At 40.6% G+C, this 18,049-nt stretch overlaps 1 protein-coding gene across 3 annotated transcripts in view; it reads right to left on the bottom strand.

Moving 5' to 3' along the window:
* Positions 1 to 14,811, bottom strand: part of Foxn3 (forkhead box N3) — a 373,081-nt gene extending 358,270 nt beyond the window's left edge. For 2 of the 3 annotated variants that reach the window (XM_074067353.1, XM_020158930.2), the window contains exon 1: positions 14,671 to 14,811. The gene's annotated coding sequence lies outside the window, so the exon portion shown is untranslated. Of the gene's footprint in view, positions 1 to 11,873; positions 14,586 to 14,670 lie in introns of those variants that run through there. The other variant, XM_074067352.1, reaches the window with a different exon arrangement.
* Positions 14,812 to 18,049: the final 3,238 nt, after the last annotated feature.

The following is an 18,049-nucleotide window of genomic DNA, read 5'->3' as shown; positions in this document are numbered from 1 at the left end:
GAAGGGAACAAGAATCTAAATAGTAGGGAAGATTAGACATAGTAAACTAGACAAGACTAATGAAATCGTGCAGACTATAGACATAAAGACGAAACAATATGAAAGGGAAGTTCTAACCTAAAGAACAGAAGCCGAACTTATTTGAACCAGAGGGAAAGAGTATGAAATAAGGGACAATACTCTGAGATTCTTCCAGAAGCAATGGAAGAGGCAATTCACAAACTGAGTTTCCAAAACCCCAACCAAATAAATATGAGGAGAAGAAATTCACATCAAGGTATTTTATAATAAAACTGCAGAATATCTAAGACAAACAGAATATATTAAAAACATTCATGGGGGTGGTGCTGGTGGAGTGGCTCAAGTAGTAGAGTGTCTGCCTAGCAAGCGTGAGGCCCTGAGTTCAAACCCCAGTGCCACCAAAACAAACAAAAATTCATAAAGGGCTTTTGAGGAAAGAATACATTCAGCACAAGACTTAGCAGCAGAGGCCAAAAACAATTAAACAACATTTTTTAATATCCTGAGAGAAAAATACGAGTTTTATACCCAGCAAAAATATTTTAGGCCTAACAAGACTCTATTTTAGGAACAAGAGGAAAACAGACATTTTTTAATAATAGAAAAAGTGAAAACTGAATAGAAAACTGAAAGAGTTTTCTATTAATTTACCCCCAGTTAATGAAACCTGAGAGGTAATGTGGAATTATAAGCAAAGAACAGTGAATATATGGGTGAGTCTGAACACATGGCTTAACATAATAATAAGAACAATAATGTCCAAATTCTTTGATCTTTGGGGTTAGAAAAAACAAAATAAATTAAAACACTGGGCAAAAATGGGACCTAGAATGGGGAGAAAGCATTTGGAGTTAAATAGCCTAAGTTTCTTGCATTTGTTTGGCAGGAAAGATATTAATTAGCTTTAGGCTTTGATAACTAGATATGGTAGATTTCTACAAGACCACTAAAAGAATTAGAGTGTAAAGATCTCAAACTATTACAGAAAAATACATGAAATAAGAAAATAAAAACCCTAATCAATTCAAAAGAAAAAAGAAATATGAAGGAGGCAGGGAAAATGGAAAGGTCAAAATAAGATAAAGAAATAAATTAGAATTTTTTTGCAATTATAATAAATATAAATACATTACATATTTGAGTTAAAATAAAGTTGTTTGCAGACTGCATGAAACCAATCTCCAGTTACATGTCATATATAAAAGATTCATCTTGAATATTAGGATATAAAGAGTTTGAAAAAAACAAAGGATGTAAAAACAAAAATCTACAAAAGCAAATCACAGGAAAGCTGGTTATATCCCACTGTGGTCTAATATTTTTACATCCACATCAGACAAAATGCACTTTAAAGCAAAAAGCATTGTGAGAGGTAAAGAGCACTACTTCATAAAAAGATTCCATTTCCCAGGAACACAGAAGAATTCAAAATGTCTCTATACCAAAAAATCAACAACAACAACAAAAAATTTTAGTGGGAGATTTTAATACATGTCTATCAGTAAAAAGTAGATCAAACAGAATATCAATAAAGTAGAGAAGATTTAAACAATTCTGCTAACAAGTTTGCCTTGTTAGAGGGATGGCAATTGTTAGAAATAAGTAACAACAAAAAAAAAAGTAACTGGAAAAATACTTTTGGGAGGCAGAGATCAGGAGGATCAAGGTTAAAGGCCAGCCTAGAAAAGTCAGTGAGACTCTGATCTCAACAATCAAGCCTGGTCATAATGCCGCACTCCTGTAATCCCAGGCATAGGTAAGAGCATCACTGTCCAAGCTGCCCAGGGCGAAAACATAACACCCTATCTGAAAAATAACTGTAGCAAAAAGAACTGTGGGCGAGGCACAAGTGGTAGAGCACCTGCCTATTAAGGATGAGTTCAAATCCCAGTGCTACCAAAATTTTTTTTAAAATAAGTATTTTAGAAAAGACTAATAATGATAACAAAATTCTGATGATGTTGATCAAGAAAAATAAGCAAGTATATAAATGATATTAAGAATGGAAAGCTAATTGCGATGGGACAACAATTAATAAAAAAAATAGACTTTTATAAACAATTGTTGTGCCCCCACATGTTAAAACCAAGATGAAATAAACAAATTCTTAAAAGTACATAAATTGATAAAATAGATTCAAGAAGAGAGAGAATACCAAAACAGTCTTGTTATAAAAGAAATTGAATTAGGATCAAATATTCCTTTTTAAAAAGTTATAGTTAAACAAACTACTATCCAACACTTCGAAGACTACATAATTCTAACCTTATACAAACTATTCCAAAAAATAGAAAAAGAGGACTCTTTAACTTATTTTAGAGGGTTAGAAAAACATTGATACTAAAACTTGACCAGAAAGGAGACAAATAGGACTTCTCACCCATGAACAGAGATGTAAAAAAAAAAAAAAAAAAGATCCTAGAATTATTGTCCAAGCAAATTTGCCAAAAGATGACATACAAAAGCTGACTGATTCAGGAAATGTAAGGTTAGCTTAACATTTTAAAAATAGTTGGTATGATTTAACATAGTAAAGGAGAAAATCATGTAAGTAGCTCAATGAATGCAGAAAAATAATTTTACATAATTTGTCACCCACTCAAGATTTAGGAAATAACACAGAGAAAATGAGAGATGAACTAATTGAACCTGACTCAGAACTTCTACAAAACACCTTGGCAGCACCATCCTTTCGGATGGGAAAGTGAGAAGGTCCCTGTGAGGTTGTGAGCAAGAAGCTGGGTCCAGCCATCGCAGCTTCTCTTCAGGACAGCAGCAGGGGGTCCAGGGCAATAATGAAGGCAAAAGCACTCACAGTACAAATGCATCATTTGCATGTGATAATGTCGATTACATTAAAAATCCTAATGAATTTACAATAACATGATACCATTCATAAGCATAAAGTTTCTGTACACAATACTAATAGGCAAAATCAATTTCATTTGGTGACATCTGCCTAAACCTTGACACAGCAATTCGTCCTTAGGTAACAGGAGACCCGTGGTGCTGAGGTCTGTGGTTCCAAGGAGACTTCCATGGGAGAAACGCATGCATGCCAGGATGCACAGGGCTCAGGACAGTCCTGTGGATGGTGGTGCCTGTTTCCCAGTATTCACCCTACCGCTCAGGACATGCCACCTTTCCAGCATTCTAAGCACTTAAACTAAGCACATTCACTTTTCCCTTATTTTTGGGGCACCATCTCCTTTTTGGGGACAGATTTTCACAAAATAAAGGGCAAGGAAACAGCAGCTCACACAATGATTTAAACACAATTGATGATAAGGTGAGACCAACTGAGAGTTTCTCCACATCCACCGAGCAAGGGAATTTAAATTTTTCGTCTTTGAGAATTTTTTTTACTTATTTATTTATTTATTGGCCACACTTGGTCAAAATCACATGTAAAAATCCACAAATAAGTCAGACTTACTGTATACCTCTTATATAGTCACACACACAAAAAAATCCTGCTGGAAGTTCATCCTAGCACTATTTCTAATAGTGTAAATGATGGGGGGAGATTATACAGCAATAAATATGAGAAGAGCACATCACTGCTGCATGCAACAACCAGTCCTACATGAATTCTCAGAAACATGATGGTGATTGGGAAAAAAACCAGACACAAAGGCTAATATACTATGATTACTCTACAAAATATTCTCACACAGGCAAAACTAGTCTACAGTGTTCAAAGTAAGGAATGTGCCACGCAGAGGGCAGTGTCACCAAGAGGACTTCTTGGGTGCAGGAAATGCTCTATTTATGATCTAGGCGTTGGTTATATGGTATGTTCACTTAAAAAATTCATTGAGCTTTAGATTTCTGCTAATTTTCATATGTATAACTCAATAAAAAGTTTAACAAATCAACTAAAAATATACATTAAATATATATAACTGATATAGAGACTGATACAGAGAGGCACAGATGTAAAGAAACACACACTATATGTTTACATCTCTATATAATGTATATATACACACAATACTTATGTATCTAGTATATGTCTACTACGTGTCACAAGTTAGATTTGGTGGGTGTGCATCTATACTGTATAAAAGTAAACCTGTACACACACACACACACACACACACACACACACACACACACACACAATTCTGGGAGGACTCAAGACTGACATATGACAGGCAAACAAGACCTTCATAGTGAAACATGTATATCTGTATTAGTGCATTTTCTGTTGCTACGATAAAATACCGGGGGCTGAGCACTTTATAATGAAAAAGACATTGATAAGTTTTGAAGGCTGAGAATCCATGACTGGGTGGCCCCTTCTGTTAGGCTTCTCACTGAGGGTTCCCTTGGCTGAGTCACAACATGGCGGATGGCATCATGGCACAAGCACATGAGAGGGTCACACAGTGGGACAGGAAGCCAGACAGAGATGCAGGGGCCAGGCTTGTCCTTTCACAATAATGTGCTCTTCCTAGCACCGAGATTTTTAATCTCCTTGGAGGGCTGTGTCCCCAACTAACTGATCAGCTCGCCTAGGCCCCATCCCTTCACTGCAGTAGAGACCAAGCTTCTGGCACATGAACCCTAGGGCTCAAACTCAAACCATATCCACACCATAGCAATGACCAATAAACATGAAGAGACGTGCAGTTTATTAACAATCAAAAGGACTAAAAGGACAATGAGATTATTTCACATTTAATAAATTGATAAAAATTTTCAAGTCTAACAATATTCAATAGCAACAAGAATGTGAAGTCACAGGGACATTTATTTACTATTAGTGGGAGTGGTCATTGGTGTAGACACTTTTGAGAACAAGCAAGAAGATGCTGGGGAGCCCTGGGGGTCTGCTGTGGCCAGAGAAAGAATTCTCCCTCAAAGACCCCCAGGCCAAGGGCTTGATGGAGGGTAGGGCTTGTCCTCAACTTGCTGCTGGTGGACTCTAAGCCAGCAAGTCAGCAAGGAGTGCAATACCAAGCTCAGAGAAAGCAGAGAGGATGTCTAGACTCACTTTTCTTTCCTTCTTTTTTTTTTTTTTTTTTACAAACTATGAGTTTGTAAATCAGTGCTTCTGTCATCAACTAAAATTAAATGGAATAGGTCAGAGTGCATTAAATATGGCAAAAGTAATATATGTAAAACCTGTGTTTCATCTGTACACATTATTATGCAAAAACTTTTGTTTCATCTCCCCCATGTGCACATATGCTAACTAGAATCTACGATGTAGCTGCAGGTCTTTGGAAAACCACAGGCTTCACCCACTGATGTAGGTGAACAAGCAGCCCCTGGTGGGCACCCAACCTGAGGACTCCGAGTTGACTCTGACTCCCTAAAAAAATGAAAGAAAGAGCTCCACATCCTTCTGTAGATAACCTCATAGGCAAAGAATGGAGGAAGGGCTATGCTGGACAACGTGCACCCTCCAAGGAAGACTGAGAACTGGACCTTATGAACGATCAGATTCAACTCATTTTAAAATGGGTGTGGGCAGAGGTTCTTCCTGTCAGTTGGGTGTGTGCTGGGGAAGAAGGTTTGCTAGTTACAAACTGAACTGCATTTTCTCTGCACATTGCTGGTTTTACTTATTTTTTTGGCAGTACTGGAGTTTGAACTTGGGGACTCATGCTTAGTAGGGCAGTGGCTCTACCACTTGAGCTATACACACCCCCAATTGTTTTGGGGGTTTTTTTGTTTGTTTGTTTGTTTTTGCTTTAGTTACATTTAAACAGGGTTTTGCATTTATGCATAGCCAGCCAGATGGTAATCCTCCTACTTATGATTCCCACAAAGCTGCGAAGCCAGGTACATACCACTATGACTAGCTTTTATTGGTTGAGATGGGGGTCTGGCAAACTTTTTGTCTGGGCTGACCTTGAATAGCAATCCTCCCAATCTCTGCCTCCCCAGTAGCTAGGATTACAGGCTTGAGCCACCACGCCTGGGCTCATTGGATTTTTAAGTGGACAAAAATGGCAACTTTAAGACATGGAAAAAGAAAAAAGTTGTGGCTGGGGAACAATACACACAATGGTAGAACTGGGAAGACTAAGACAAGTTTAGGGATAAATAAACCTTGATCAGATCCCAGGCCTTCCCTGAGCAGTAATAGATGGGGCCAGATGACCAGAAAGACTTAAAAAGTTAGGCAGAGGAGAAGAGATTTGGTAAGGTGGGCATCAGGGAGCCACCTGAGGTTCTTAGCAGATCGGGAAGATAATATTAACAACATAACAATAAAAATAGCTCAACAATTTGAGTTGTAACTGCGTGCCAGGCTCTGGGCCAAGGGATTCAGGGATTCTGTTTTAGCCTTCCCAATAATCCCTTTAAGAGTCCCACATTACTGAGTTTATTTCCGCATTACTTATGGAAATAGAATCTAAGACTTGCATCTCGGGTTGAGAAACTACCCTAATATTACACCACTATAGACAAGGTTTGAAAACAGGAAGTCTAGTGTCAAAGCCTGTACTTGAGAGAGGTTTAGAAGAAGCCTTCAGGAGTAAAGAAAGGAAAGGAGCCAGAGAGACAGATCCCTCTTGTAGTATTCTTGGAGCAAGGCACCAGAACTCAAGAGGAGAGGAACATGAGGTGGATTTCAAAGAAAGCAGCCAGGAGCTCCAGGGTAAAATTAGATGCACAAGATGTAAAATGAGTGGGTGTCCAAGTTTTCGAACCTCAGAACCCAGGATAATGGTTGTCACAGAGAAAAGAGAAAAAAAAAAAAAAGAAAAAACAAGAAAATAAGAGTGTTTACTGAAGATTCTGCTTCGATGTTTAGATTCCAAACTTCTATGCCACTTCTTTTGTTCCCATTCTTCAGACTAAAATACCAGTCTTCCAGGATCTTCATTCATTTTGAAATTCAAAGGACTGTCATAAAAGATCATTCTTCTATTACACCTACAGTCCCAAAGCCGAGGAGGGAGCTGAAGAAGCACAGTGGTAGTTGATGTTGTCAGGCCCCAGCCGCACCCCTTTCAGGCCTTACACTTTAGTGTCTACCTCCTGCTTGACCTCCAGCTGCTACCAAGGGCATCTACAGTCCCTGAACACCTCTCTGGTCCAAGCTTGCTCTGCCAGCTTGCACACAGACAAGTACTGGAATCAGTGGTTCTGAACCAGTCAATGAGAGCGCCAGGTCCTATCCACTGTGCCCACAGTGGTCTCTGGCAGGGCAGCTTACTACTGGCTGCCTTCTCTTCCTCACCTTCCCTCCTGCCCCTCCTTGTGTCTTTCTGGGATCGGCTCCCAGGTAAACTACCCACCCTCCCAACCCCCTTGCAGGATTGGTGCCTAAACCAAAGCACAAGGCATAACACTTGCAGGAGGCACTCAGGAAGGGAGGCAAGTCTATTTGTATCAGCTCAGAATATGAACATCAAAAGAGCCACATTTGGGGACATTTCCTGTTAAAAAGCTGGTAAGAGTTATGGAACAGGTGGCCTACTGTCTGCAAAGGATTGCTTTACCCTTGTGTCTCTATCACAGGGCATAGTTCCTGGTATGCAATAGGTGCTCAATTTGTTTTTTCAATTTTATACATATGTCTTCAGCACTTCCCTTGATCACTTCTTTAAATCAAATCTTTACAATGATTTCCTATATGTGAAATATATGAAATCATACCTGTGGAGGATGAATTAGTTCCATCAAGTTCTGATCATTTACCTGACTCTTTCAAGAGAATTAGAAAATATCAGAAATACACTTCAATGAAAATGTGTACATCTGTTCCTTTGCTGGTTCCAACTGGTCACACATATTTTAGGTCTAGTGGGATGTCACTGTGTGGAATGACTTAACTTGTAATTTTCCCCCACATTAGCAACCAACAGATCTCCCTGCTTAGATGGCTTAAACTGACCCCTTCCCCAACTTGGCCTCTATGAGCCGATTTGTATAACTTAGTGGTGGAGGGTGTCCAGGGAGACACTGGACACTGCTAATCCGATGACTTAAATCAAGTGTTTTCTTTAATCTGAAAGAAATCAAGGAGCCAACACTGTATTGGCACACCTGGGTTTGTTGAGCAGTTCATATCAATTATAAAAGGGAATGATGTCTAGGAAATTCTTGTGGGTTAGACATGACACCAACAATTGAACTACGTATAATTTTTGGTAATTCAGGAAAATCACATCCTATGACTAGAACCTTATAAAGTATGTGAACATGCTCAGGGGTGGATGAAGGGAAATCCAAGATGAAGATGAATGAAGGAAAATAATTACCAACAAGGGACCTACCAGGTCCCTCCCATCACTCATGGGAGAAAGTCAAGAGGCAAAATCCTATTTTCTGCCAGAATCACAACCAATATTCCCCATCCCACCCACAATTTTTCCAAGAGGAGATTCCATTTGCATTATGGGAGGGGTTGCCAATCATCCTACAGTAGAAACAGTCAAAGGAATAGCTGTGAGGTGGTCAGTGGGGTGGAATCTAAGTTGGGGGGATAGGGTGAGAACCAATTGGCTTCCAAAGAATGTATAGTCTAGGAATGTAGTTACCTCAGTTTCCTTATCTGCAGAATGGGACAGTAATGCATACAATAATTGGTCAGGAGTAGTAGCAATAGTAGCAGAAGTAGGTTAATCCTAAATTATTCTGAGAATCAACTACAATAATGTAGGAGCAGTGCCCAATGATGCAAAGCCCCTTCCTAGTGTGACTTTTCTATGTCACCCAACATTGCCAATTTCACCAGAGCTATTTCTCTTTCAAGAGACCATCCTACATACTAGATCTAGTCACAAGAAACAATGTGATGGCCTTAATTTAAAGAGATTTATTAACTAGTCATTATAAAGTAATTGATTTCACTTTAAAGCCTACAAAAATATTACCTTTCTTGAATCAGATTATTTAAAACCTACTTGTGCAATATACTAAAACCCTTGTCCAAGTGGGGCTTAAGACCCTCCAAATCCTTGCATCTGCAAAGGTACGGGACACACACTGCACCTTATTTGGACAAGTCCTCCCCTACTGACCTCAGCAATGCCCTGCTCCCTGGCAGGCATCCTTCAGTCCAAAGAGCAAGCCCCCAAGACATGGGCAAAGAGTGCTCTGTCATCATGAGTATGCCTTGAGCCAGTTCCATTGGCTTTCTATGGCTGTACACACTCATTCTTCTTTGAAATGCAGGTGGGAGGAGGAATGGGATAGCCTTAAACAGCCCAACCATGAAAAGCTTTATTCACTGCAATTCAATAAATAAATGTTATCCACAATCATTTTCACCCACTTCCGCAGCCAACTATTCTGTGCTTAGACTAGTTTCATCCTTGTAGAGGAAATGCTTTCTTTAAAAACTGGTTGGAAGCTCTGTGGTTTCCTGGAACACTGATTATTTTAATCATGATCTCTAACCCCATGCAGGTAGTAGGAACACGGCAAGCACAATGGAAGTAATAGGAGAATGTAGAGAAAGATGTGTCCTTTCTACTTCTATACCCTCCCCAGCTGTGCAGCCTCCAAGAATCAATGCCAAGAGATTGGCTGTATCCTTAAGAGGCACAATTCTACTACCTCCAGTTTGCCTCAAGTCTTAGCTGTTTTCTCCTTATCTCCTGCATACATGAATGAAGCAGTGGGGGGAAAATCTAGGGTGGACAGCAGGGGATTCCCCTGTCCACTACTTCTAGAAATCCTTAAAACTGGTATCGTCTGGGATGTAATGGTGACAACTGGGCCCAACCTCTATCCTGCTCATTCAGTACAATTTCATAATAGAGAAGATAATGTGAGTGTATTTGATGATATTCAAATATCATCTGTGTGTTATCATTTCACTCAGTACTCAAAACATTACTAAGAGCGCCAAGCAGATTTATATAGCTTGGCAAACTTTCATTTCATAAATGACACTTAATATGAAATTATTTTCACTGACTAATAGAGTAACAAGACAGATCCTGAGGTGATAACAGACTGTACCTGTGCCTTCCAGTAAAATTACAGTGACCTAGCTCAGACACTCTCACATGGTGTTTCTATAAATCATAAGGATTTATAAGTAACCCCTAAAACCTCTTTTCCCCTTCACTCCTCATGGACTGGACCAGGGTTTTTTGTTTGGTGACTGGCCCTACCTTTTCCTCCATGCATGATGGATCCTTAGGGTTTCTTATATTACATACCCAATTGCTACTTGTTTCCTACTTGCTCTGAACACAAGTATCCCCTGAAACTGTCAAGACAGGAGGGTACAGAGCTCTGCAAGCAGTTCCTTCAGGCCTTTTTTAGAGGATATTTGAGGCACTTTAATAGCGGTGTTTTTCTAACTGTGTTGGGAGGGGTTGTGAGGTTCTAGGGTGAGCCCCAGGCGCAGTTCAGGGGGTGATCATTGACTTTGGTCTAATAACCCAGAGATGCTCTGTTTTTTTTCAACTCATACAATAGGGCCTTGCATAAAATTCCACTTTATGCTAAATACAAAACCACAGCAATAAATGTTGATTCTCTCTCCCTAGGCTCTCTGAACCAGGTTATACACTTACATTCCTGGGAAGAAACTTGACCTTTCCCCCTCTTCCACAATTTGAAACAGACATGAATCAGAACAATTAAATATACTTCTTTTCAACATCCAAAAAAATAGTCCAGACATTTGTACAAAGTTAAGATTTTTTTTTTCAAATGTCCTCCAGACTGGCTTTGGCCTACCTACCCCCAACTTTGACTCTTTGCCATCTGCAAGGTTGGCATATGCCTGGCGTGTATTCTTGATGGTACTTTTCTTCCCAGCAAAGACAAAAATGAAGCTGCCTCTTTCTTCTTACCTTTCTGCATGAATCCAAAATTAAGACTGGCATTTGGTTGTTATTTTGGAATAATTATTCAAAATTTGGCACAGCTATCAAAAAATGTCAGCTTCAGTGAATATGTGAGTAGCTGTGTGACAACCGAAAATGAATTGGGATTTTATTGAACATCTTGTTAATTTGTATTGGTAAAAGAAGTTGTATATGGTAGTGTAAGGATTAATTTTTCTAACTCCAAAGTCAAAAAAAATCAGCAGAAGTGCCAAAAATTTGAAGTGAATTAACGGTACTTCTCAAAAGCCCCCCAGCCATGGAATGTTCTGAGCAAACTATGTGAGACAATGGGAACACAGGTAGATTCTAGAAACCAACAAATCCCATTCATTTCCTTCAGTCTGTAAAAACAGGCAACTGACATGTTTCCTGCAATGAACATACTTGCAGATAAGAAAGCGCTCTACAGGAAGTCCTCTGCTAAAAGAGACCACTTGTGCCATTACACCTAACCTTCCTCACCAAGTCCTAATCTGTTACATATTTGATAACACAGGATCATGAAATATACACTAGATCACTCAGTTGATGCTATATGGCTTCTCGGCTCTATATTCCCTATAACATAGGTGCAAGATATTAAATACACATTAAAATATAGTTAGGATTCGTTCTACCTCTCTCCTCCCCCAGGCAATTAGTTGATGAAAACAAGAGAAATTTGATGCTTTTCAAAAAAAAAATCAAACCACAATTGCCTAACTTTAAAAACTGACCATTTTCAATCAAGACAAAAAAAAGCAATCAATGTTAAATATACCATTATTTGTAAGGAAAGTATTTCTAAATGAATATCAAGAACATTACTGCAGGGAGGGGGCTGAGGGGGGCAGTGTAACTAATGTACAATATAAGCCTAACTGGAATTGTCACTATGAATATCCCCACATATAATGAATATATCCTAATAAAAAATCTATTTTAAAAATAACTTAAAAATTCAATGTCAAAGGATTAGAAAACTATAACAAATGTATTGGCTTTATATTGACAAGGTTTAACAAAGAGCTTCAAAGTCAAAATGTAGAGGAGGCTCACCTGGCTATTTTTCACTTAGCAAAATGAGTGGGTGGTGGGGGGAGGTGCCAAACTTTTCTCCTTCCTTCACACTCTTGGCCATGACCAGGACGAAGACAGTGGAAATATTTGCCACTTTGGTTTTGAGAACCTCCAAAATATCCTAAAAACGAAAGCACCGTTCGCCATCCCCAAAAGAGGAAAGTATTTGCAGTCTGGAAACTGTTTTTATCTCCACTTAGGAGTTTTTCCTTTGCCTGCTCAGCTCCCACAAACTCCCTGCCTTCTGCCTCCCAAAGCAGCAGACAGTCTTAGTTTTTCCCCTGCATGTGCAACCTTAGAGCAAGGGTCCAAAATACCATGGTTCTTTAAGTTCAGTTACTTCCACTCAACTTTGAACCCTCTTGCAAACAGAAATGCTTCATTCTAGCCTCCCTGGATCACTGCTCATCCACCAGTAACATCCTAGTTTTTACAGCTCTAAAAGAGTTTTGTGCTAACAGTAGACAGTACGAATCAGTTTGATTCCATATTTGAGTGCTCAAATACATTCTTCTCAGCCTCCCCCTTGCACAACTCAGAGGTAGCAAAATGCTAAGTAAGCAGGAGTGCTCATTCTGGCTTTCAGGCTTTTTTCCTGAACTATTTTCAATAAAAATACAGTTATGAAATCCAGGAGACTGCATTTTTGGTTGTTGTTGTAAAATGACCTTGCTTTGACAGGCACAGTCTCAGGTTTCAACAGATGCTGTGGGAAAAGCTTACAGAAGCCAGCACGGTTCTCCAGGCATCTACACGCAGGGCTGGTTTTTTTTTTTTAAGTGGTGTCATGGTAGGGTATGTATGCATGATGGGGAGGGTGGGGTTACTCTTCTCAGTTTCCATGACAACCATGTCTCCACTCCTCAGTTATTAGATACCATCCACTTCCTGTGTCTAAATTTTTAAACCAATCAGAAAAGTGTTTATACATTTAACAACTTCTGGGACCAGTGCCTCTTTAATGGGGCGTTTTAAGGCTCAACTGAAGATGTCCACCACTGGCCTTACATTTTTGTCTTATAAATAACACATTTCACAACGTTTACTAATTCATAGTTTTAGAGGGTAAGAACTGCCCTTTTTCTTGGATGAGAAATGCATTCCACTCTAAACAGATGCCACACTTTCTTATAACAGTGTGCAAGCTGATTTTGATTGTTTGCTCAATTTTATTGTCTTTTCCTTTCATTGTCACAAGACTTAAATTTAGTGTGTGAAGCACACTAAGGCACAAGGCGCTTAAATTATCAAAGTAATGATACAGTTAAGCATCCATCCGCTGATGTTGCTATTTAAATACTCAAAAGAAACAACGATTAGGAAAAAAATCATTCTAAGTTGAACAACTTTGCATTCTACAACTTAGGAGCAGAAACCATTGAGAATGCATTGTAAAGTGATCCGTCTATCAGTGTAAGCTAGTAGCTGACATCTGCAAAGAAATTTGTCACCAAAATGGCCTACTTTATCTGGAAAGAAACAACAACCCCCTAAAAAAATTAAACATGAAGGCATCTAGAGCAAAAGGCACTCTGATTAAAAAGCAATCTTGCAGAAACCCGCGCACAAGAAGGCTAATCTGAAATTATGGCATGGTTTTAAAAGAAGGTTTGGGTGACTGTTTTCCTAAGTCTCAATCGAACTGACCAATCAGTGTGAGAGTTAGAGTGGGCTCCAGACAGACATTTGTGCAGTCTTCAGAGCTGGCACCCTAGCTGCTCTCCTCTCTAAGGCAGAGCTGGCGATCAATGAAAAACAGGGAACAAAAGGAATATAACAGGATGTCTTCCTTAGCTGGGGAAAGCGATTCCCTTTTTCCTCAATGAGCGGGTCACAGCCTGCCTACGACAGCCCCACAAGGGAGCTTCAACCAGACCAGTCCTTTGGGATGAGGCACATTTTGCATTTGCAATCATGGGTCCCTTACACAGCTTGTGACAGAGGGCTCCCCGAACCCAACCAATGGAAACTAATAAATGAAATAAATTAACCACCCCACGATTAAAAGCTCTGGAGAAAGACTCTTTTTCCCTTTCCCAAATGTCATTCCCAGAGCATAAACAAAACATGAAAAATAGTCTCTTCAGTCTGCTCAGCTGGTAATCCTGGTTTTCTCCTCAAAACAATATTTCTCCAAAAAAAAAGGAGCAATATTCTTCCTTCCCTCACCAGAAACTCTCATCTGTCCATGTCATACCAGGGTAAGCAGTTACAGAATTTGCAAAAAAAAAAAAAAAGGTTGAAACTGCCCACAGATTTGACATTGTATATAACTGATAGCAAAGCAGTTGCGACAGCAATGCTGTATAAACTCTGCCCCAACCAAACTCCACATTTAACACGTTAGTTCCTAGAAAATAAAACTAACGCCTGGGGACCCCACCGAAGTGGGTGTCCCTAGAAATAATTAACAGGATCCCAGCAATTCCTTGGTAAATTTATAAATATCTATTGTCTGCCATATTTTAATTTTTTTTTAAACCAGGCTATCTACACATTCTAGAGAAACTTTTCTTTTTAATGAACTCACTTTTGAGACAAAAGTAATGAAAATAAAACAACTTGCCATCCCTGGATCTTTTCCCCCTTTGGGGCTTTTGCAGGCTATAAATCAATCTGAAACCAGGTGGAAATATGGGGAAGCGGATACCTTTAAAAAAAAAAAAAATCACAGGGTGCCCCCCAATGCAGCAGGCTGAGCAGCGAGGGCTCCCCACGACAATGCTGAACCCCAGGCACAGCCCGGGAGGCAGGAAGGGCGCCCCGTTTTCGTTACCTTCGATCGCCTGCGCCCCGGGTGCTCCTCGCGGCCGCATGGGGGGGCGGGGGGCGCGGCTGCACTCGCAGTGGCCCCGCCGCCGGGTCGCGCCGTCCCCGGGCCGAGCTGCACCGATCGCGCGGCCGGAACCCCGGCTCCAGCCCCGGCGCCCGCCCGGGGTCGGCGGCGCGGCTCCCACCCGGGCCCGGAGCCCTGCTGGGTCCTAGCGCGCGCCGCCGCCGCCCGTGCGCCCGCCAGCCCCGCGGCCCGGGCTGCACCCCGCACGTGCCGCAGGCTGCAAGGGAGCCGTTCCCCTTCCCCCCACAAAGGAAACCCCACTTTCCAAACCCACCACCTGGAGGTGGGGGCAGTGCACAGGAATCCGAGCTTAGTGCAAGTCCTGGGAGAAAATGTTAAGAGACAGCCCCTGCTACAAGTGAGCTCGCGGAGGCCAGATGTCAGTATCTGCGGCCCCAAAAGCAATGCATAGGGCCAAGGGGGTGCTGGGGCGCAAAGCTGTGCCCTGGTGAGTGCACAGAAGGTAAGAGGCATTAGAGGATCGATAAAGGCAGGGTTCAGAAATATAACGCCAAAAACCAAAAAGTTGAAATTTTGCATGTTTGAAACCAGTTTTCCAGTATTTCCCCCTTCTGCACTCTTCTTTCTCTTACTTTGTAATATGCTATTTTAAATAACAAAGCCCCATATGGCTAAAGCACGTAGTCATTTGATTTTCAAAAGACCTCCAAAATTACATCAAAATATGCGCTCATGTATCTTCTAAGAAATCAACCAGAGAGAATTAATGGTGGCATATGGTGTGCCTCATAGAGAAAAACTTAATTACAAATTAAAACAAACGCGAAAATTCACAAATTCCGTAAACTGAAAGTAAATTATGATCGTAGATTGATACACAAATCAGCTCCCGTACAATTAGGAAGACTGTAAATTCTAGGTTTCTCTTTCACAACAGGAGAAAAGGTGTCTGACTCATGTCAGAGAACCCTGGTTTTGTCCCCAAAAGGGCGCTTGGCAAACCTTTTGACTCATTCATTTACTGCAGCCCACCTGGAAAGCAAGTTTTAATCTTGCAAGTGCTCATTTAAGAAGACAATTCTATTAGCCCTCAATTCAAAATAATAGTGCTTTACTTTGGAAAGCCTGTTTGAAAGCCTTGGAGATGGCCAGTTTTCTTTCAGTCTTTGATATCACCAGGTTTGAAGGTCACCGATCTGTAAAACTGCTGAGAGAATGGTGCTGTATTTCCACCAAAAAAGAAAATTAAATGTGTGCTTTGTTTTTTTTTTCTTTGCTGCGGTTTGAACTCAGGGCCTTCACCCTGAGCCACTCCACCAGCCCAATTTTTTGGCATAGGGTTTTTTGAGATAGGATCTTGCAAACTATTTGCCTGGGCTGGCTTTGAACTGTGATCCTCCTGATGTCTGCCTCCTGAGTAGCTAGGAATACAGGCAGAGTCACTGGCACTGGCCAAATGTGTGCTTTCTGAGTTCTATTTTTGAAGCAGAAAAAGTCCCTTTGAAAAGTACTCTTGTCCTCACCCTTTCCAATTATAGCTAGATAAATGTAATAGAAGATTTTTAGTATTAATTATACATCAAGGCACGTTTCTGTTGTCTTATGTTGTAATATGTTACACTTGTTGATCTTCAGAGTACTTGAATACATAGCTCATGTGCTCTTTAGCTTATCTCTGAGAGAAAAGATATAACCCCCAATTTTCAAATGAAAAGATGGAGGTCCCAAAAGGTGAGGTGACTTGTCCCCAATTACCCAGGTAGTGAGCAGAGCAGCTGGAATCCCAGCCTCAGTCTCCATTACATCTCTTGGCCTCCCAATTATGTCTCTGTCAGAATTGAGGGAAATGAGGTGACCAAACAACTGCAGGTAGCTTTTTTTAATCATTCTTGCTTATCTGTAGCAGAGCAGCGATTTTCAGTGTGGACAAATGAGGCTACTTAAAATTATTTTAGTCTCCACTAAATGAGAAAGATGGCTGGTAGGATTCAAGCAGGTCAGATTTCTGTCCTGAGGCTACCCAGGCCATCCTGATAGACAGAAAACGTCAAACTCCAAGGCCAAGCAGTGCTACCATCCCCCATGTGAACCTTTTTGCCCTCTACCAAAGACCAAGAATTGATTCCACTTTCACACTGAGGGGTGGTATTTTCTCCATGGAAATTGGTTATCTAAACTCTGCACTGAAAGGCCTCCCTATTAATGAAATTTGGGGTGTCCTTGACCAGATCTGGTGACACCTTGGAGTCTGATGGGCCTTCAGGGAGTCACCTCTCAACCCTCCTGTCCTCCATGGGAAAGCCACTAGCCATTCTGTTTGTGGCAAACCACTTCCTCCTCCTCTGTCAAAATGAAGTGTAACTTCTTTGATGTTGTTTCCCAACCTGCCTGAATACCAGGGTGACACTGAACTGAAAAAGATAGGGACATTTTCCTCTCCAAAGTGACTCATTCTTGTTCTGTCTAGAGGAAGGTGCTAGTCAAGACAAGGGCTTGGGAAGATGCGTACAGCCTTCCTGGGGAACTACTTGGAAGGATTCATGCAAAACTTACTTGATGAATTCATTTGATCCCTTTGTTGAAAACTGCTCTAATTACTGTATAGTTACACCATCCCTGTGGCCTTCAAATGTTGCAAACTCTAGGCTCAAAGTAATCTTAGCACCAAAAGGAGGTGATGAGATACTGAAAAGAGACACTGTTGGTAAGCAAATCCCCAGAGCTCTAGCACAACAAGGGGACTGGCCAGCAGAAACCTGCCATTTGTTGACTCGCTCTTTCTTTCCTTCATCCAACTGTGAAGACATCAAACATGGAGCAAGGTACTGCTCTAGGCTCTGGATAGAAAGCAATGTCTGCGAAGCACTTCTTGTTCTGTGGGCAACAAACAATTACAGTGCAGTGGTGGGAGCTGCTGTTAAATCACACAACTTTTTCAATGCAGGGGAGAACATGCACGGGAGGAATAGGGAAAGGGAAGGAAACCTAAAACTTGAATGTGGTTGATGTGCTCACAGAATAAGAGAGAATATAGCAATCTTAAACTGGCAGAAGTTTAAGTTTCACTAGGAAGTAGTGAAAAGGTCTGGTAGACGTGAACCAATTTGGATTACTTTATAATACACGTATGCATGGAAGCAACATGAGGAATCTCCCTGTATAGCTATCTTCCTCTCAAACTAGCAAAAACAGTATGTTTTTCTTTTTATCTTATACAACAAAATTTTTATACAACAAAATTGGAGAACAAGAGGGCTGAACAGGTTCTGCCTGGAAGAGTGTGTGTGTGTGTGTGTCCCAAATAATGTATACACATGTAAGTAATTATAAAAATGATAAAATAAAAATTTTTTTAAAA

The sequence above is a fragment of the Castor canadensis genome, chromosome 3 (assembly GCF_047511655.1).
Source record: "Castor canadensis chromosome 3, mCasCan1.hap1v2, whole genome shotgun sequence".
Taxonomy (NCBI): Eukaryota; Metazoa; Chordata; class Mammalia; order Rodentia; family Castoridae; genus Castor; species Castor canadensis.
The sequence above is the reverse complement of the archived record's forward strand: the minus strand, read 5'-3'. Positions and strand labels throughout refer to the sequence as shown.